This window comes from Lissotriton vulgaris, chromosome 10 (assembly GCF_964263255.1).
Source record: "Lissotriton vulgaris chromosome 10, aLisVul1.2, whole genome shotgun sequence".
Lineage (NCBI taxonomy): Eukaryota > Metazoa > Chordata > Amphibia > Caudata > Salamandridae > Lissotriton > Lissotriton vulgaris.
The window spans coordinates 709994543-710016854 of record NC_141698.1 but is presented as its reverse complement, the minus strand read 5'-3'; positions in this window follow the sequence as shown (position 1 = coordinate 710016854).

Genomic DNA, 22312 nt, shown 5'->3' with positions numbered 1-22312 from the left:
CGATCGACAAGATGCTTTACCTATTAGAGACCCTAAATCCCCAAAAATAGGTCCTGATGAGGTTTTAGGTTCCAGTCACCGCACAAGACCCTTCTATAATAAACTCAGTTACTTTGGAAGCTTCATCCTCCTATGAGATGCTCATTTGTTCTGGGTAGATGCTAGAAATGGAAATGTATGGCTAATTTGTAGTATATTCTACTGCTCCTTATATTATCCCTTCTAACAGATTTGCATATCTGCCACTCCTGGCAGGACCCTCATATCACATACCATGTCTCGTCATATAAAGCTGATTCCTGAGGGTGCTATTTGCCATATAGGGATGACTCCTCAGAGCAAAGAGTAGAGTAGGTTGTATTGGTACGTTGTATTGCCCATTCTTTGGAGACTATCTTTGCTATTACTAGATGGAATCCTCAGAGTACATACTATGGTTGGTTTCATAAGGCGTGTTCCTGCCTTTTGGACTTCTTAGAACATATACTACAACCAAACCTCTGGGTTGCTCCTTTTCTACTTTTGGCGAACTCTCAGAACATATACCATAACTGGTTGTAACATTCCTGTTCCTTTGAATGTCTGATTGGCCACTCGGGGTGGACTCCTCAAATCATGAAGTGTCTGTGTTGGCATAAACCTGACCACTGAGAAAGGTACAATAAATTGTCGGTGTCTGTGTCTCCATGAACCTGACCATAGGAGAGAGTTGTAAATTATTGTACTAGTCTTACCTTACCAACTCTGCTAAGGCCAACTAGAGATGATATATAGTTAAAATGCTCTGAGGAACTGGGACACTAGGACATTTGTAAACTAATGTATTGCTCCTGATACACCTAATCTTAAAAGCACATTAGATTTGAAATGCAATTTATCCGCCCATGGCGATGCTTTCTGTGGAACAGAGCTGTACTGCTGTGCTTATATTACAGTACCAAGTAGTAGGTGAATGCTTACATGACCTCATCTCTTATGCTCACATGTCCCATCCCTTACTCCTTTTCACTACTAGTTCCTGAGTAGGTGCGGCAACATAATCTAGAGAGGAACACAATTCTGGCCCCATGCACATCATTTACTGAATCAATGTAGGTGATATGACAGACACACTCTTCCATCATAGCACTACCCTTCTGCAAAAGTAAGTGAGTGTCTTGCCTTGGGTAACAAGCATACTTGTAATGGCAATAATAATACAATACACTTAGTACTACAATGTCTATAAATAATGTAAATGGGAATGTGCTGTGTCACACGCTCCTCAGAGTAACTTGGAGAAGTTCAAATGTGATAGTGTGTAGAGTGATGGTTTGGGGTTTTCTTAGGATTTTCGTGAATAAAGGGATCACTCATTTACCATGGACAAACTTGTTTAGGATTTAGTAGCTGGAAGGAAGTCAACACAAAAGGCAGGAGAGCACATCAGGCTGCAGTGATTTAATCAGGTCTTTCTTTCCAGACACTCATAAAAATAGTCCTGTGTCATGTGTTATGGCAGACCCTCCACCAAATAGGCGTAGCACCATCGATAGAGATGTCTGCAACAGAAACCCAGTTCCATCTCCTCTTGTCTGGTTAAGAAGACATCAAACGTATCCATATGAAGTCCCTAATCCATCTATCTCTTTTAAGAGTAACCGGTTTTGGAGTGCTTTATACTGTACTTCTGGTGCTTCTAAGCACTATAAGTTGCAGGTATTACTAGTCTAACTCAATGATTCTCAATTGAATAGCCATGGACAAATGCCGGGGTTAATGGCCCCTGCTGAGCGTCACAGTCATATGCTGTAAGTCACAGCAGTAGACAGCAGATCTCAGTAGTGAGTATTTAATTGACTGGGCTACTTTGCATGATTTCCATTCTATTTCATTTTGCCATTACTGCCCTTTCCCTGCTCAGTAGACCTGGCGAATAAAAGTCAAACCTTTAGTGATGAAACAGAAGCTGCACTACGATTTCAAACCCTTTACTGCTATAAAAAGACACCAAAAAGCAGCGAATTAATGCCTGATGACAGATCCAGCATGTTGACAGACTTTGCTTGTAAACACAATCATAAGAGTATATAAGTATAAGTCCAATGTAAAATAATGTGATACTTACATGACAACAAACATAACCTTCTTGGTTAACAATGGCTTTCTCAGGACCACCACAGAAACAGATCAAGCTGCTGAAAAAGCCCTTCAGTGTGGAAATTAAACTTGACTAATCTTATCTCAGGGGTGAACTGGCACTCAATACTAAATTTCTTCTGTTTCCTTTTCTCTTACATTTACGAATGTTGTAGGCGGAGTGTGCCCCTGAAATGATTGTTTGGTGACACTAACGCTAACTGGTAGCAAATGCTTGTGTTTACAACTTGTGGTCTATGCAACCCAGGTGCAAATTCTAAATATGCGTCTGTGCTGGACAGAGACAGAGTGACAGTGAAAAACAGAACTGTGGTCTTGGTTTCAAACCGCTGCTTCAACTTCCACTACTGGTGGACTAGGCTGCTTTTAGAGAGCAGACAGGGACCACGCTGAGAGTTTTGTAGTTTGTAACCGAACCCTCCCTGCAGGAAATTTAAGGGGGTACCACAGAGATTCTTTTAAAGGGAGCCCTAGAACGGATGCAGTAACTATGTGTTGTGTAGCTAGCACACGAGTCAGCGCAAGTACATGCGTGGCGCGAGGTTTGCTCGCGCATTTCTCCCACATAGACTCGTGCCGACTCGTGCTAATGTTTTCATTTAACTTTCTATCTCGAGCTTTGTTATTGTTTAATTCTGCATCACTCGTGACCATTTACAGTTCACTGTATGTATATGCTTGTTCCTAACTGTATTGTGTGGCAGTTACCACGGAGTCCCTGGAGACTTGAGCTGTATGCAGGAGTGCTTCTTTACATGGAATAAACTTATTGTTTCTTCAAATCATTTGTGGATATTTACTCAACAATTTGGCGACGAGGGACGGAGCATTGAACCTTCCTGGAAGCACTTCCTGCTTAATTTTATGCTATTTACGCATTTTTGAGCAATTTTGCATCGGAACTTAGAAAAGTTTCTTAATTTATTTTTGTTTCCTGTACCTTAAAAGGAAGCGACGAACAACCTTCAGCGACGCACTGCATTTGGGAAAGCAGAATTGATTTATTTCTTTTTCCCTACGCTAAGAAGTACGCGTCTTGGTTTCTTGCTGTGTGGTCTTCAAGCGTTGTTGAAAAGCTTGAAACGGAAGCCACTGCTGTATCTCTTCCGATACACTTAAACATTGAAACGCTTCTCTCTATTGGTTGCTCTGTTTTTCACGAAACTGAAGAGGTGACTTTGTTTCTTATCCGACGGTCTCTCTTCACAGTTTAAAATAACGAAGAATTCAACCAAGAAGAAATCGGAGTAAATAAAAAGCGAGAGAAGCGCATTGAGATCGGAAATACAGAACAAACCACGTTAATCTTCAATTGAACACATGAAAACGTTCTTTCTTCAAGGAATCGTTTGACTATTTTTTTTTAAAGCAACTCAAGTATTTATTTCTTACTGTTATTCTGATGTTGCGCTTGTTGGTAATACTCAGTGTGAATTAATATTTTTTTATTTTTTTATTTACTTACCTTCATCACCATGTGTGCTCAAGGTTATACCCTTTCCCCTCCACAAAGTTATTGGTCAGCTGGTAGTTCTCCTTGTATGCCTTGGATTGAGTGGAAAGCTTACTTCTTAAATTATATTGAGACATTAGATGCAAATGGTAAAATGAAAGCTCCAGAAAAAAAAGGCATTTTCTTACACTGTTTGGGACCTGAAGGACTAAAAGCCTTCAATCAACTTCCTGCTTCACAAGCAAGTGGTGATATGAACGTATTTGATAAGGCTATATATGATTTTGATAAGTATTGTTCTCCTAAAGTGTGCATAGGAATTTCTAGATTTAAGTTTTTTCAAAGAAAACAGTTAAGTGAAGAAACTGTAGATAACTTTGTCTCGTCTCTGAAAACATTAGCCCTTGATTGTAAATTTGGAAATTTACAAGAAGATCTTATAAGAGATCAAGTAGTCATGCACTCTAAAAATGAGACCATACAGGAAAGACTTTGGATTAATGGGGATGAAAACTTAGATTTTGTTTTATCCATTGTTAGAAAAGCTGAACTTTCCTGTAGAAGTGCATTACAAGTTAAAGGGAAAGATGTTTCAGTCAGTAAAAATGTTGTTGCAAAAATTAACCATAAATACGATAGTAAAAATAAGGATGCATTTAAAAAGAAACAAATATTTTCTCCCAAAGGGAATTCTGAAATTTAAAAGAGTAATCTTAAATGTTTTAGATGCAACAGCAAATCACATTTAGCAAATGACAAAACTTGTCCTGGTTTGAAACAGAAATGTTCAAATTGTGGTTTAAAAGGACATTTTACTTCTGCTTGTAGAAGGGGTAATGCCAATCAAAAAGTCAAATGCATTGAGTTAAGTGAGAATAGTGATGATGAAGATTTTACAGATGATTCCAATGACTGTCTTTTTGTGCTAAACATAAAAGATTCTGCAGTTCTAAATGTAAATGACCATACCATCAAGAAGAAACCATTATGTGATATGGTTATTGGAGGGGTAAAGATCAATATGTATGCAGATTCTGGATCACCTTATTCTATAGTGTGTGAATCTGTCTGGAGGAAGCTATTTGTACCAAGACTAGGTAGTCATTTGGAAGAAAGTGATATCAATCCTGAGGGATATTCTGGTGGGAGAATAGATATTTTAGGGTTCAGAACTCTAGTTTTCAGGTTTAAGAATAGAAAATGCATTGCGAAATTATATGTTTCAAAGAAGGGTCCTTCAGTTCTTAGCTGGTTTGATTTTGGTAAACTTGATATTGTCCTTGATCCTAATAGTCCAAATCCAGTGATGTTGATTGATGAGCAAAATGGCATTTCTTCGCTGATGTTAAAAAAAATTCCTAATGTTTTTTCTAAAGGCATTGGGAAGTTGACCAACTTTAAGCATGAAATTCGTTTGAAGGATAATGCTTGTCCTAAAATACATAAAGCTCGCAATATTCCCTTTGCTGTCAGAGAGGAAGTTAAGAATGAATTAAATGCTTTGGTAGAAGGTGGCATTATAGATAGAATAGAGTCATCAGAATGGGTTTCGCCTATAGTGGTTGCTAGACGAGCTAATGGCAAGGTGAGATTATGAATTGACCTTCGCCACCTTAACAACAATATTATTGTAGACCAGTTCCCTCTTCCTCGTATCTCTGAAATGTTGTCTGTGGTTGGAGGGTCTAATATTTTTTCAACAATCGATTTATCTGCTGCCTATCACCAGATAGAGTTAAATGAGAAGAGCAAGGACTTAACTGCATTCATTACGCCTTTTGGGTGCTTCAGATTCAACAGGATGCCTTTTGGTCTGGCGTCCGCAGCAGCCATTTTTCAGAGGGTCATGCAAGACATCTTAAAGGACTGTAAAAATGCCATTTGTTTTCAGGATGACATCTTGGTCTTCAATGATGACAAGGACAAGCACATTACTGCTTTAGAAGAAGTTTTGAATGCACTTAATGAACATGGCCTTACCATTAAGCATGAGAAATGCAAATTTGGTGTGCATTCTGTAAATTACTTGGGTCATGAACTATGTGCAGAGGGTGTTAAACCAAAACCTTCACTTTTGGAGGCAATTAAGTTGGCTCCTCACCCTTTATCTAAAGACGATGTAAGATCCTTTTTAGGGTTAGTTGAGTTCTACGCTAGGTATGTTCCTGACTTTTCATGTAGAACTTATAATATCAGGCAATTAATTAAAAGTAGAGTTGTTTTTGAATGGACAAGTGAATGTGAGAAGGAGTTCTGTGATGTGAAGAATGCTATCTGCTCAGCAAGTGCACTCTCTTGTTTTGATCCTTCTCTGGAGAACATAATTACTTCTGATGCTAGCGCGAAAGGACTGGGTGCTGTGTTTACTCAAAAGAATAAGGAGGGTAGAGAAGTTATTATTGCGCATGCTTCCAGGGCTCTTACTCCTGCTGAGGAGAAGTATTCTACAATAGAAAGGGAGACGTTAGCGTGCATTTGGGCTTTAGAACATTTCAGGGTGTTTGTCTGGGGTAAGGAGTGTACACTGAGGAGTGATCACAAACCTTTAGTGCGGCTCCTCACTACAGAGGGCATGGTGAGAGCTTCAGCCCGTATTGCACGGATGTCCATGCGTTTGCAGGATTTCATTTATAATATACAATATTTACCTGGCAAGGAAAATGTTTCTGCTGATTTTTTATCTAGGATGCCCTTACCTATTCAGGAGGATTTACACAATGAGTGGGACAATTTCCAGATTGCTTTGATTCATGATGAGGGTCCTATTACCATTGATCAAACTTTGTGGAGAGAAAAATTTGAGGATGATGGAATTTTAAAGAATGTTGCAAACTATATCATTGGTACTTGGCCTGACAAAAAGTTTTTGAATCCAGAGTTAAAAAGCTTCTGGGAAATAAGGTCAGAACTTTCATTTTGTGAGAATATCATTAAAAGAGGTGAACGTATTGTTCCACCAATGGGTGTAAGGAAAATTATAGTCCTGCAGGGCCATGAAGGTCATAGTGGCATGGTTAGAACCAAGCAACAGGTCAAGCATTTATTTTGGTGGCTAGGAATGGATATGTTTATTGAAAGACTGGTCAGAAATTGCGTGGTATGTGCCAACTCAGATAAGTCTTTAGTTACCTTAAAACCAAATATGGGTTCACATACTATTCCAAACAATCCCTGGGAAACCATTGCCATAGATATCATGGGTCCTATTGGTTGCGACTCAAAGTATGTCATTGCAGCCATTGACATTTTTTCTAAGTGGCCAGTTATCAAAATTGTCAATAAGGTAGACACTGATTCAGTGCTGTGTTTTTTAGACAAAGTCTTTATTGATGAAGGTCTACCTGTACGAGTTATTTCTGACAACGGTGTGCAATTCAATTCAAAGAAAGCAAATGATTATTTTTCAAGGCTTGGGATTGCTCATTCTACTACTTCTCTATACAATCCTAGTGGAAATGGAGTAATAGAGAGGTTTAATAGGGTCCTAAAGGGCGCTATACAATTTACCGGTAATGATGATAAAAAATGGGAAGTTGATATTTTTAAAAAAGTATGGATGTACAGGACAACCATAAATTCAATGACTGGGTTTTCTCCTTTTGAGATCATGAGGGGAAGAATTCCAAGAACCAAAGTGAATCCTTTGTGGTTGGTGAAATCTACATCTTCAAATGTGGATTTGAGTTTAGTTAGAGAAAATCTTATTCGCACCCATTGCTCTAGTAAAAAGTACTTTGATGAGAAGTGTGGTTCCAAAAAAGATCCGAAAGTAGAAGTTGGCATGATGGTGAAGGTAAAAAAACCATGGAAAGTCAAGAAAGGGGAAAGTTCATTTATGGGCCCTTTTGAAGTATCAGAGGTTTTAAAAAATTCTGTCAGATTATCCAACAATAAGGTTTGGAACATGAGTAGAATTGCTATTCTCAAAGCTGACAAGGGTGTTTATTGCAAAGAACCTATTCCTGAACATCCTGATCTTTCCTTTTTGGATGAGGATCTTAGTGAGGCTACAGTTTGTGATGGTACAGATGCTATACCTTGCAGCTCTAGTAGTTGTTATGCCAATCAAGCTCCCACAGTACCTTCTGGTGCAAGTGACAGTTTCACTGGTCAAGAGGTTACTGTCCAACATGATGTTCCTTTACCCAAAAGAGCTACTAGGAAACCCAAATGGCTAACAGACTTTGTTGCTTTCGTTACAGGAAAAGTGTAACTTTTTTTTTTTTTTTTCTCTTTGTTTTTTTTTTTCTCTCATAAGGAGGGAAGGTGTGTTGTGTAGCTAGCACACGAGTCAGCGCGAGTACATGCGTGGCGCGAGGTTTGCTCGCGCATTTCTCCCACATGGACTCGTGCCGACTCGTGCTAATGTTTTCATTTAACTTTCTATCTCGAGCTTTGTTATTGTTTAATTCTGCATCACTCGTGACCATTTACAGTTCACTGTATGTATATGCTTGTTCCTAACTGTATTGTGTGGCAGTTACCACGGAGTCCCTGGAGACTTGAGCTGTATGCAGGAGTGCTTCTTTACATGGAATAAACTTATTGTTTCTTCAAATCATTTGTGGATATTTACTCAACACTATGCATCCGCTCATTAGGGCTGGATTGGTGATACCGGGCACTGGGCGAACCGGGAGGCTCGCAGGGTGCCTGTTCTGTCACAGGGTGCTAGTTTTGTTACTTGGGGCTAATTTGTTACCGAAATCTGCCCTAAGTAACAAAATCAGAAGGCCACAGTGACAGTCTGCACCAAGCCCATGCTGCCAGCCTCCTCTGTGTTGAAGTCTGCACTCCGTTTAAAAAAACAAAATTACCACCACCCCTTCTTACACAGCCCCGTTGTGCAATTTAGTAGTGCAAAAGTGCTACAAATTTGATGGCCCTGGTGGTGACCCCCTGCACCCCACCCTCACTGCCACCTCCTTAAATCCCCTCCCTCCAGACTCTCCTCATGTGCCATCATGTAGGCATGGCTGGCCTCTGCTCCTTATGCAGCTTGAGGCTGCTGGTCCATGAACAGCAAGTGAGCAATTTTGCTGCCACCTACAACAACTGGTGTGTGAACAGTCATGTAGCTGTTAAAGGCTGGAGCCGGCTGGATGGCCACATCGCCAGGGGTCCAGGATAGGCCAGGGCAAAGCATCAAGTAAGCAGTAATATCGAAATGCCCTGCCTGGGCCCGGCGTCCTTGTGGAGACCAAAGTGTCTGACAGCCATGTGTAAAACCAGGGGGTCCACTGAAATGTGGGGAAACCAGCCCAACACCTGTAATCTTCCTGTAACACAGGTGTGAAAAGGTCAAGGCGGGCTGCCCCCGAGGACATGTTGTCAGCCAGTAGAGCAGAGCATTGCTCTGTGAGGTCTTATGATGATGATCCTTCCTTCGCCTGGGGCTGATGGGCCAAAGTCTCTCTGTCCACAGAGCTTTGAAAATTAATACAATTAAATATGCAATGGAAATTGTGTTGTAAAATGCACAGTTTTGGCCTTTCTTTCTATAACATTCTCTTAGGGGAGAACCCCTAAACCACACATGGGGTGGTCAGGCTCACTCGCTTCACTTGCTCATTACACAGCGTACGGGGGCTGGTCTGTCTAAATTTGCGAGGGCTGCTTTGGGTTCCCAGTCTGGTCCTGCAGCTCCTAGTTGGTTCACAGTTACTCTTCCTCCTGAGAGTCCCTTTAAACCTCTGTCTGCATCAGTAATATGGCATGGGCACATGGAGAAAGGCATGCACTATCTGCATGGGCTCACACCACCGCGCAAATGTTATTGCCTAGATGCCCCAATTGTGACTGCTGGATCTCCGCCACATGTGCGAGGGCACTTTGTGAATCAGGCCCTTCATGTTTTTTCTTTCTTATGTGCAAAATTTACACAAGTAGAAAACATGTTTTGTGTATCAATGTCTATATTATGTAAATGATGCACAAATGTACATTTGGAGCTGCACAATTTTACACTAGTGCCCACATGCATCATGGTATTTAGGAGTCACAAACGGTGCGAATCGGTAAATTCGGCCGTTTGCGATTCCTAAATATCTTTTTTGTATGAATCAAACATTTTTGGGAAAATCGCTATTTTTAGCGAATTTCAAAAATGCGATTGCTTTTTTAAATTGCGAATTCGCAATTAGGGGGTGCAAATTACCACGAGGGTGAACCTCGTGGTGATTTGCGAAAAAGTTTTAAATGCTCAAAATTGCATTTTAAACACTGTAATGTTACAGACATACATGTCCTTAGGACATGTGTGTGTGTAACATGCACTTAAAAATGTATTTCAGGGGTGCAGGGGGGGTCATTTGGCCCCCCCCCCTGCACCCATGGAATGCATTAACATTTTGCGAATCGTTAATAGAAATTCACAAAATGTCAATGCCTTCCCATTGATTCCTATGGGCCTTTTGGCCCATAGGAATCAATGGGAATTGCGAAATCGCAATTTAGAATTCGCATAATTCTCGCGATTCGGTAAAAATTGCGATTTTCACCGAATCGCAAAAATTATGCGAATAAATTGATGCATCCCATTTTGCGATTCCTTATTTGCGATTCCCTATTTTTCGCAAATAAGGAATCGCAAAATGTCCCGATGATGCATGTGGCCATTTGTCTTTTGGCTTTCATAATAGTGAATGAATACACACAATGTGCACCACCTGAGCATCTGCACACAATCATAGTAAATTGCCCCCTTGTCTTTTATGATTCTTTTCATCTTAACCTGTAGCAATAAATAGTTTGTCTCACCCACTGACTCTGTGCATCCTCAACATTAACACAACAATTTTTTTGAAGTCCCATTCAGTACACTTCGATAGTGATGTAATATTTAGTGTTTACTGTCACCCACGCACAGCAAAGCTACCATGGAGTGAAAAGACGTATTTAAAAAAGCTAACCTACTAACCCGTGGGTCTAAATTTTCAAAATATGCATCAATCAGCCACCCCACGTTAGCTCGATAACATGGTTAAGTTTATCCTGTAAAGGCTGCACAAATAAATGTATATTGCTTGCCTTTCAAACCAGTAGGGATTATAAAGTCTATCTAACAAGCAGTATCACCCCTTTAATTTACCATGCACAGCCTTGTTTTACTGTATGTGTGTGTCTGTGTGCAGCTGTAAATTAGAGCTTGATGTACCAAAGAGTTTACCCATTCTGTGTCTATAGAAAACTGTGTAAGTACATGTGGGCCTTAATTACTTAGCTTCTCAGTCTCTGTACTTGAGTGGCATTCCCAGGGCAGGCTTTCCAGTTTCTTCCATATCTACCCCCATCATTAAGCCCCTTTCTCTACTACCTCAAGGTGGCTACTGGCGAAATTGATAGGTTTGACAGTAAAGCATACAACAAACCAACTGCGCGTTCTGCTGTGGGTGTACCTTAATGAGCTGGCCGTTCACAGCTATAACAAAGAGGAGACCAGTAGGTCACAAGTTTGAATCTCACAAGTCTGACTCAGACTAGCCTACTGAAGGTCGGCAAATTGAGCACCATGAGTGGGTAATAATAGCGTTGCTAAGCAACTGCAAAGGTGTCGTATGAAGTTCTATATAAAATACATTAATATTAAGGACACAATGTATTTGATAGAACCTACATATTGTGACCCGTAAAAAAAATATTTTACCAATATCTGACCACCAGTGACAGCAAAATTTGAGCCCAAATCACATAGTTAATCATACATTTGTATATTTACGTATGTCTAGATTTACCACTAGATCTAGTCATAACAATGCCCTTTTTAAGAGATCCTGTTAAGAGGAAAGTTTAGGGAAAATTATTGAATTATATTAGACGTGAAAAAATATTTTTCTGTATAAATAAATGTAAACAAAGGAAAATCCTTTATCAGGAATCTAGAACTAATAAAATTAAATGTTATAGCACATTAGCTCATTTCATGTTAGTTAAATGTGTATTAAGCAAGTCCTTCTTGAACTGCATGTACTATGTAAAAGGTCCAACTCTGAAACTGCCAATTTGCCCCTTTGCGACAAAATTATTGATTCTGTACTTTTTCAAAAAATATAATGCAGGGTAACTTTACTCTGACTAGATAAATGCAGTCAAAACAAACAAAGATAGAAGCTTCCTGTGTAGACAGACACAGCCCACCTCTTGTTATATTCATCTGTTTTGTACAACTTTAATTATATGTGTCACACAGCATCGCATATCCATATCCATCTATACTACTATTATAAAGAGAGAACTGTGCCCTTTGAGCCAGGTAAACTCGAAAAGTACACCACCAATCAAAACACCCAAGACATCTTTGAAAACCTCAGGGCAAGCAGAAGGACATAGGCTATTAAAAATAAAAAATATACGTTCTTTAAAAAATTTAGAAATAAAAATAAAGTAGACCCTTGCAAGTAGCCCCGGCCGCGACGTCTGCGTGATGACATCATTTGCGCTCCCATCACTTCCTGAACACTTCCTGAAATGGCGGCGGCGAAGATCCCGACCTGCTCGGAGGACTGCCCGGCCCTGCTTGCTGCTGGCCAGTGCGGGCGGGGCGCATGGATCGGGACCGGCAGCTGACGTAAGATTGTATTGTCATGGAGTAGAGTGCGGGCGGGGCGCCTGGATTGGGAGCGGCGGCTGACGTAAGGATCAGGCTCTCCGAGACACGGGCGGGAGGGGGCCGGGCCGGGGCGGGAGGGGGAGGGGGCGGGAGGTTGGCTGAGGTAAGGCGCAGGCTCTGGGACACAGGCAATGTTGTAGCAGGCGGGCCCGGAGTGCACACAAGCCTCAAATGCAGCCTCCAGCCCCTTTCTGCCCCAGGCAACGCTGGGGCGGGCTGCTAGTACTAATATATTTAAGAGAGCGCCCAAACTTTTGAGGCGGGTAATCTAAGGAACCACAGCACCGATCACAACACCCAATACAGCGTTGGAAAGGGCAGTTGCAGCACAAGGACATAGGCTATGCAGACGCCCACCATATACATTTAAATGGTAAAAGAACCGTGCCAGCAAAGTAGTCCCTTGTGGGCGTGTCTGCGTTGTGCTGTGGGCGTGTGCTGGGGGCATGACAAACTCTGGGGGCGTGTGGTACGTTCCGCCCTTCATGTCATATATCATATCGTGTGCTAATCCCACACCGCTCCCTTTAAATACCCCTGCACCCCATAATCATAACCCACCCTTACTCCTTAGTAATACCCCAACACCCTTAAACACTAACCCATCTTAACCCTATAAATATACCCTGTACCCCATAACCCAAAACTATTTCTGAACCCTTAAAATACCCATACACCTCAGAACATATACCTCAGTACCCTAAAACATATACCCCTATACCCATACTTACCTTAAAAAAACATGCTTTTACCATTCATGCATTTACAACGAATTTCGTTGTAAATGTATGCGTGGCAAAAGCATATAAAATGTAATGCCATGCGTTATAATGGCATTGTGGAGTCATCATGGTACTTTCGTAATGAAAGTATGAGGAGTGATGGTATGCGGAAAGAAAGTTGCAGAATAATGGGTGGTTACCCTCCCCCGGTAAGTACATTGGTGGCACGGCGGCCCACATCTCCAGCAACATACTCATATTTTTTCACCACGCATTTGAAAAATGCACAGGCCTCTCTCATTGATGGCCAGCATCGACATACACTTTTAGACACACCTCCCACCACAAGTTCTAGAATTGCGAACTTTAGAGCTGGGGAGCTACGTTCGAATCTCGGCATCAGCTCAACATCCTGTGATTCCAGGCAAATCGCTTTGTCTCCCCGTGCCTACCATAAATGAATGTGTTCTTCTGTAATGTAAATTGTGCTCATGCCATTTTGTCGAGTTTGCGCTATATAATATTGCAAGGAAAAATAAAGTAGGGAAACTCGAGTTCAGACACTACTGAACGCGCACTCTTAAGTGCATCAGCAGTGCACTGTGAATCGGAGCGTTTCACAGGCCTGTCACAGATAAGAAATGCTATCAAAACGAAATCCTAAAAAGCAATATACTACTGGCCGGCAGCAATTCATACCCGGACAACGTCGGGACGGGCTGCTAGTTTAATATCAAAGATGAACAGGTTACTTGCCTTCAGCAACACTCTTTCTGTTGACGACTTATTTAGACTATTCCCACGAAACTTTTCATCTAGATGTCCCTGCACGCTACTAGGTGACGCTGTTTGATGCCATGTAGGCTTTTTTCTGCTCTGACAGTAACAGAGTAAAAATGTATATAAGCACCTACCCTATGTGTGAACTTCAGTGTCCTGCTTGATTCTTTCAGCGCACTCAGATGTGAAACAGGAAATAATTGTTAGTACCTAAGCACAGAACTCTAATTTGGAACCTTTTTAGGTGGTGAAAGAGACCACTACACAAAATGTAAGGTCAGTAGAGAATCTGCAGTTAGATAGAGTATCCACCAGTAGAAAGAGCGTTACCAAAGGTCGGTAGCATGTTCTTCAGATAGACACTTCTAACCGCAGATTCGTCACCTTTAAAATAAATACCAAAGCAGTACCTCCTGATGGCAGAGGCTTTGTGGAGTGGGTTCAGACCAGAAAATCTTGCTGGACCAAACAGCCCAAATACCTGTCCCTTTAGAGCCACATTGACAGCGTCCTTTTCTGCACAGCCTTTCCTTTTTTTAGCCATAGAGATACCCACAAAAACAGATTATCTATCTAATGGTCCTTGATGCGATCTATGCAAAATGTTAAAGCACTTTTAGCATCCACCTATGGAGCCTCTCCTTTTCTTGCTAGGGGTGATGTGGGGCAAATAATGCTGTGAGATTGATGGATTGCCCAAAGTTGAAAGGAACATGACTTTTGACAAGAAGGCCACAGTGTCCTAAGCACCAGTTGGTCTGGAAAAAGGTGGTGTAGGTTGGAAGTACTCACATGACAAGATGAAGGGAATGCAGTGAGGAAGGCAGTCTTTAAGTTCAAAAGATGTAACAAGCAGCTGCACACTGGCATGAAGGGAGTGCAAATAAGGAAAGTCAAGGCCAAGTTAATGTCCCACAGTGGCATCACAAATGGTTTGTGAGGGATCCAACCTTTAATAAACTGCATCACTCCAGGTGATTTAAATAAAGACAGTTAGTGCATCAAATGCAAAAAGGCAGAAAGGGCCAACAAATAAACTTTAATAATGTCCATGGCAAGATAGTGCTGGGCCAAACCCCATATAAACAATAGCATATCTACAGTTTGGCTTGTAAAGAGCCTGTCTTGTGGATCCCACAAGCAGGTCACAAATGTTTCCTAGCGCCTGGAGTAAATGGACTTAGTAGACAGACAACTCGTAGTTAGAATGACATCCACAACTTCATGTGTTAGATCTAATTCAGTCAAATGTCGCTGCTCACTCTCCATGCATGGAAGTGTAAATTGCACAGGGTCATGTGCAGGACTCTGTCCTGTTGCTGCGACAGATGATCCTCCCAAAGTTCTCAGTAGTTCCAGGTATAATACTCTCCTGACTCAAACCACAGCCACTAGGATGACTTGTGCACAGTCATTCCTCATCTTCTTCAAACCTCAGTGGAGGAGAGGTAGAGGAAGGATTGTGTACAGGAGTCTCATGCACCACACCAGCTGAAATGCATCTACTAGTGTTTTTCAGGTTTACCGCCACTTTTTGCTTTCATTTGGACTACTAGCTGCTTGGTTTTTGACTCTGCGAGTGCTCTGAGGCCTACGGACCCCTAAGGAAGAGAGCTGTTTATTGTTACGTGGACATGTATGCTTATATATGTCCCTGCAGCAAAGGCACTCAGATTGTCGTTTTGATGTGGAAAAGTCAGTAGCCCCATTGGCAAATACAGGGTTACATGCTGGCACCCCAGCCTGGCTAACTTCTGAATAGAAATACCTAACTTGTACTGTAAAGTATCAAATTAATTGTGGCATTAAACCTGACCTGATGCCCATGTTTAAATTAATGTCACTCATAAAGTAAAGCTTTTTTTAGAAAGTTGCCACTCTGTGTCCTAGCTGGTTCTGCGTCCTCACATGGACACTGGCCCCAGAGAGGTTTCTCCCACCTGGGGAGTTGTGCAAATAACTCTCAGACATTGCAACAATGGCAACCTACTGCAGGTAGAGGAGTAACCTCCCTCAAGTGGGAAGTCACTTGTGGTGTTAGGCCAAAAGGCAAGCTTCAAAGGGGAAGCCACCTTTGATGGGCAAATGGTGATAACATTGTAAACTAGCTGGAGACAGGGCCAGAGAGGGAAAAGCTGTGCCCAAAACAGTTTTCCCTTGGATGTCTAGCCCTCAAGTAGCCACACCTCTGGGATGGGCTTCCAAACTCCTTACAATTGAGGGAAGGTTCAGACATCTTGAGAGTGGCTGGAATAGGGCACACTGGGATCATCGGAAGCCACACAGTGGCAGAAATTCATCACCCAGTAGGAGGGGACCCAGTTGCCCATTGACTACTCCCTGGGCTATCCCCTCAGGGCCCTTTCTTGGGATAAATATGGCACTCCTGGCACCCTACCCCTTATATTATGCTGAATTTGGAAAGAGGACAAACGAAGGACTGCCCTGTTGCCACTGGACTGCACAAAGAGAGGTTATACCATCTGATGGACTGCACCTGCCTGCCTTTTAGGATAGCAAGTTTGAACTATGCCTGTGGATCCTGGCTCAGGAAAAAGTCATTTGCCAGCCCTAGACCAAAGCAGTGACTATAAGGGTCAGTTGACTGGCCGACTAGAGCCTGATCCAAGGACAAATGAGCTGAAATATTCAAACTGGCAAGTTGGTAACCACGGGAGAAGATCTGCTGCTAGCTGTTGCTGGGCACCCCAAGAGACTAATCATTTATTGTAAAATTACATCCAAATCAGCCAGACCTGTGAATGGTAATGTAATGGTAATGGTAATGTAGTTTCTTATATAGCGCACGTATCACCACAAAGGGTATCTCGGCGCTTGCTTTGGGAACCCGTCCTGGTTTTTCCCTGTGGGATAGCCCAGCTGGGCACCCCCAAGGTGAAAGCCAGGCATCCCGCCGCGGGGGCCGTAGTGGAGATTGAGCAAGCTATTGCCCAGAGTTGCAGAGCGTGATTCCCTGATTCAAGTAGGCACCGAAGCGAGAATTATCAGGTCCGTGGACGTTTGGGCTCCAAACCCTACCGCGTCGGGAATTGAACCCTGGGCCCGGGCCGACCTCTGCTTCTGGGTCTGCCTCCTCTAACCGGTGAGCCACACTTCTCCATCAAAGTCCAGATTGGTCACCGAAGAGGGACACTAGCCCCTTCAAAAGGATTTCCCTCCAGCCCCTATTCTCTGGGACTGGTAGCCCATCCACAGCTGTCCCTTCTACTATTTTGAAAATGACTTTTTGGAACTGTGGCCTCTGTGGCCAAAGTCACCACATTTGACCCATGGACTGAGGGATCACCATAAAGGCACCCCCATCAACCACACAGCGACCGGAGCATCATTGACCATTTATTCATCCTATAAAGGCTGGAACTGGACTGGGAAATACCTTAGTGGGCAGGTATCTGTCCAACTCCACACCACTGGCACCATAGACCTTCTCCCTGTCGGACTTGGTTCCCCAAGCTGAGCCGGAGAAGCCAAACTATCTGTTTCACACTTTTAAAAAGTTTACAACGTTTTTGTTGACCAGTGCTTGTTTGCAGTTGGAATTAAAAATGATAAAACCTTAAACATATACTATATTTTTACAAAACTGGTGTTGTTCTTCTTCCATGTTGTGTGAATTTCTAAAGTTGTTATTTTGGTACTGTTAAATGCTTACACTAAGTTCCCTTGTTTAATCCTTGTGGTTCAAAGCCACAGCTACTCAGGGTTTAACTTAAGTTTTACAAACATGCCTGCCTGGACCCAATAAAGCTTTTACGAGTGTATTCCATGATAAGGCTACTGAGCCAAATCTTAAATTACACCCAGATCCTCACACCTAACAATAGCTTATGGGCGGACTCTAATTTGCAAATGTTTTAACACAGCACATTCTCGACAGTGGCAAAAAGATTTAGCAAGGGTTCCTCCACACTGTCCAAAAATACTCTGTGCCATCTCAGGATGCAGAGGCCATTTATGAGCCACCAGGTGCTGCTGGCTGAGATCATACACCTTGACATTGAAGGATCTTACTAGGTGGTTCATGATTAGGAATATGCCCAGACACTGTAGCCTCTTGGCACTGGACCCTACCCGCCCTGCTTGCTGCAGTACTACATAGTATTGGTGTTGTCCATGAGTACCTGTACCAGCCACCTGTTGATGCATTGCAGAAAGGCCTTCAATGCCAGATGAATGGCCCACATCTCCTACAGACTGACATGGAGCTACGCTTCCTTGAGCGACCAGAGTCCTCTGATTTCTACCACCCCCAGATGTACTCCAAAACCTGGCAATGATGAACCCACCATCACTGTTAGCTCTGAGTGAAGAAGGGAAAAGTGTCAGTGACAGGTCCAATTGCAGTCAACCAGCTATCAATGCAGACTCTGTGCAATCACCATCGAAACCTGGATGGCGTCTGATAGGATGCCTCAGTTAGGCCTGGGCGGTGAACTCCACTCTGCTTGCAGAGTTTGCAGAGTTTTCCGCACTCCAAAAAACTCTGCATCGTGGAGCAGAGTTTTTTCCTTGTTCGCATTCACCAATGCCAAGTTGGCGAGCGAGAGCGAGGAAAATCAACTTCCCCACAAGAATTTTCCTCGTTCACGATCGTCAGCATCAAGTTGACTAGGGTGAGTATGGAAAATAAACCTCCCGGTGAGATTTTTCAATGCGGGGAGGTTAGGTTTCTCATTGCGAGTGGTCGCGTATGCCCGCGACCGCTCGCGTTGAGAAACTGCCCGTTCGCGTTGAGAAAGCTGCTATGAGAGTAAAAATCTGCTCGAGCCGCAGAAAAGGAAAGCCTGCGCTGTGCATGGTGCTGTTCATGATGATCGCACAGTGCGGTCAAGCATCCAGCACTGCACTGTGCAATTACAGTGGACAGTATTTTTCTATCAAACTCTGCCGCTCGCAACGATTTACGTAGTGCAGCAGAATTTTTTTACCATTTTGCAGAGTTTTGCGTAGTGCAACTCTACAAACTCCACCCAGGGTTAGCCTCAGTGCTGGGGTTGAAACTTCAGATTCCACTGCGGAGCCCGTGTATGCCACCTGGTGCAGTCGACAGGTAGGATGCAGGAGGCTATTATGCCAAGAAGCATCAGAATCGCTCTCATCAAGATCCTGGGTTGAGATTGAAACATCTGGATCAAAGCCTGAATATGCTGATCTTGTTGCAGCAAAGGGAAGGCCGCTTGTTTATTCAAGAACAGGGCTTAGATGACGTGCCTATTAAGTCATAAGTGAGTGATCTATTGAATGGAAGCAAGGGCTCTGATGAGGCTGGCAAAACCTCTGTAAGTATGTTTGTCTTTACCTCAGCAGAATACAATTGTAGGTCCACGACCTCAGCTGATCATCAAATTACCACAACAAAGGAAGCACTACTGGGTCAAAATAGTGAATTCAACCCTCTATCAGGGGACGTGTGAAGCTCACCGGCCTATTGTAAGCACATGTAAAGACTGTCATCATCATAATGGGAGGTGTAGATCATCCCCATCCCCACCATCATCATCTCTGATTGGTGACAATATGTGGTTATAGAAAAACAAAAAGGGTCAGAGGGTCTATACGGTCTATGTGTGGTTCATTAAACTAATAGAACAGTGTCAACTCATCTAACAGTGATAAAGAATATTGGTGGATACCAGTGATCACTCACAGGATATCCATCAGTCACCACACGTAACCGCCCTTCATCGTTTGGCATTCCTGTTGGCCACAAAGATTGGTACACCACTGGCTCAAACGGGGGGTCAGTTGGTATAACCTCCCAAGAGCCAAGTGATGGCCAATAGTGGTAGAGTGTCACAAACTACCCATCAATTGAATTAGTGGGTGACTGATTTGCAGTGCTGTGAGAAAAGGTGTGTGAAAAAGTGAGTGGAAAATATATAAAATTGGGTGAGGGAGCAGAAATAAGGCAACTTTATTAGGTTCTATGCTCGCTCCACCAATATTAAAAAAGCAGCATAGGTAGATTTAACAAATATCTACTCTGATGTAAAGATGGTCCACATGTTTCAGCAATATACTAGGGACTATAGAGTCCATTGCTTTTATCAGGACCGGTGTGTATTGAGATGCTACTGCAAGTAGTGAAGTGATGGATAAAAATCAGTGACAGAATATTTGCATTACTGCAACATGAAAAAAGATCACCTGATGCTCTAGGTGTATTCCTTTGATTGCAGAAGGTATATTCGTCACTACAAGACAAGAAGAAAAGACACAGACTAATACATGTAAAATGACCACATACATATAGACTAAGCATCATGTTTGTATTGCACATTGAGCTATAAATAAATGTTATTGATTTGATCACACATTGGTCTCACATTTTCTACACATGTGGACATATAAATATGATGTTCTCATGTTGCTAAGTTACTCCATCTTACCATTATAGTTGGAGCAAATGGCTCCACCCCACCTGGCAACGGCTCAGGACACGAGGGAAGCACCGCTCTAGTAAAGGAAGCAAAAAACAAACACACAAGTATGTAATTGCCTCTCAGTCCAACGGAAAATAAAACACATAGAAGGTACCTACAAGGAAATGACTCATATGACATTAGTATGGGTCCATTGGTGTTAAAAGGTGACCCAGGTGGGAGGATGATGGACCCTCCTTGATACATCATAGATGTATCTTCTTTCAAGAGATATATCATGGAGCTATATTAGGGGTTTAATGGCAGCATAGTCTCACTTATCCTGGGGTATGTATCGTTTAGAGATCTGCCTGCTCAGTAATAAACACGCCAAGGTTTCGCCATTACCCCACATTGATGTTGTTCGTGGCATTTAGAATAAACAAAGAGGATCTCGGCGTCCTAGATGTCAAAGTGGCGGTTCGCGTATGAGAGACATCTGCCAGCGTATGTAATCTTGTTTATAAAAGAGAAAGGCTAAAAGCTCGCGCTCGGCTTACCTCTCCGTCGGTACTCCTACACCTCCATCTGAGCCGGTTGGGGAGGTGCCGGAGCAGAGACGGGAAAGTATTTTTAAGCTGTGACTCGATTGGTCGGCCGCGGTCACCTGACCGGGTCGTCCACTCAGGGCTGTTGTTACTGAAAGTTTGTGTTTAGACTGATACTTAGTACTGATAGGTGGTTCAACGATCACGTGATCGAAATAGCTGATCGCTTATTGGTCAGTCGTCTTGTTGTGTGGCTGCTAGGAAACTCTAGTAAACAAAGCAGCCACGCTATATCTGTAGTCAGGCTATCGCTACATATCTCGGTGTGATCTAAACACAGTTGCAAAGGGTTGCACGGCGCATATTTGATAATGGGTCATGAATTGATGGCCTTGCGCGCGCTAAGCGCCAAACGCTCCTTAAATTTGTCATATTTGTTATATATGAGGAGCAGTTCGATGGTGATTAACATGATTATGTCCAGATGAGTATTGTCTCTCATATTGTTTTAATGGCCTATTGATTGCAATCTCGTGTATATCAGATGAATAAAGAATCGTATAAGAATGCACCAGAGAAGATTTTTTTCTTAGGTTATTGTCATAAATATATCCCTAGACCGTAAGGGTTATTTTGAACAAAATCGTGTCATAGATGGTATACATAGGGGTATATTTAAACAGGACTTCAAGGTGAAAAGAACTGATATTCCAATCAGAGAGTAATAATGCTCTATTTGTACATCAAAAATGCATGAAAAATATGACTGATATGTAGCTCGCATCCTCTGGAAAAAGTGGTTAAAGAGAGGACCATGGTATATCGTCGTTTAAACCACTCTTATTGGTATTCAATTTGAACACCCATTTCTGTTCTTTGCGGAGAAGGAAATTAGTATGATCTGTTACATGGGTAGGAATATATGGTTGTTCGAGCACAGTCCATGAGAAAGCAGTTGGGGCATGTTGTTTCTCAAGGAAGTGTGTAGTGAGTTTTGTTGCCTGTCTCTTGCAATGGATCGTACTCTTGTGCTCGAAAATTCGTAATTTTATTTTTCGAGTTCTCATTCATACACACTGTAGACCGCATGGGCAGGTAATCAGGTAAACCAATTTCTCGCTATTACAGTTGGTGAATCTGACTTGCCTCCAAGGTCTATTCGTACCAATGTCAATCTCAGTTGACCTGGTGGTTTGTGGGCAAGCTTGACACGATCCACATGGATGATGCCCCACCACTGGTGGAAGATCCCAGATGGTACCAAGAGCCCTTGGCACTTTCATCTGGGGTCTGGTGTGGACAATACGATCTTTCAGGTTTGTACCAAGTTTGAAAGAAAACAGAGGTGACTCGATTTTTCCTTGTCCAGAGTTTAATATGGACCAATGTTTTTTCACTATCTTCTGTATTTTGTTGGATAGGGTCCCAAATGTAGTACCACAAGTCAATCTGTTTAATGCAGCTTTAGGCACTGAAGGTTCTAACAGGGCTTGTCTGTTGTTGTTACTTGCCCGTTTCATAGATTGTTTCACCAGTCTCGGAGGATATTTCCTACAGTGAAGTTGGTGTTGTAAAGCCTTTGCATGTTTATTGTAGCTTTCTTTGGTGGAGCAATTTCTCTGTACCCTCAGGAATTGCCCATAGGGTAAATATGTGGTTATAGTCTAAACCAAAAAGGC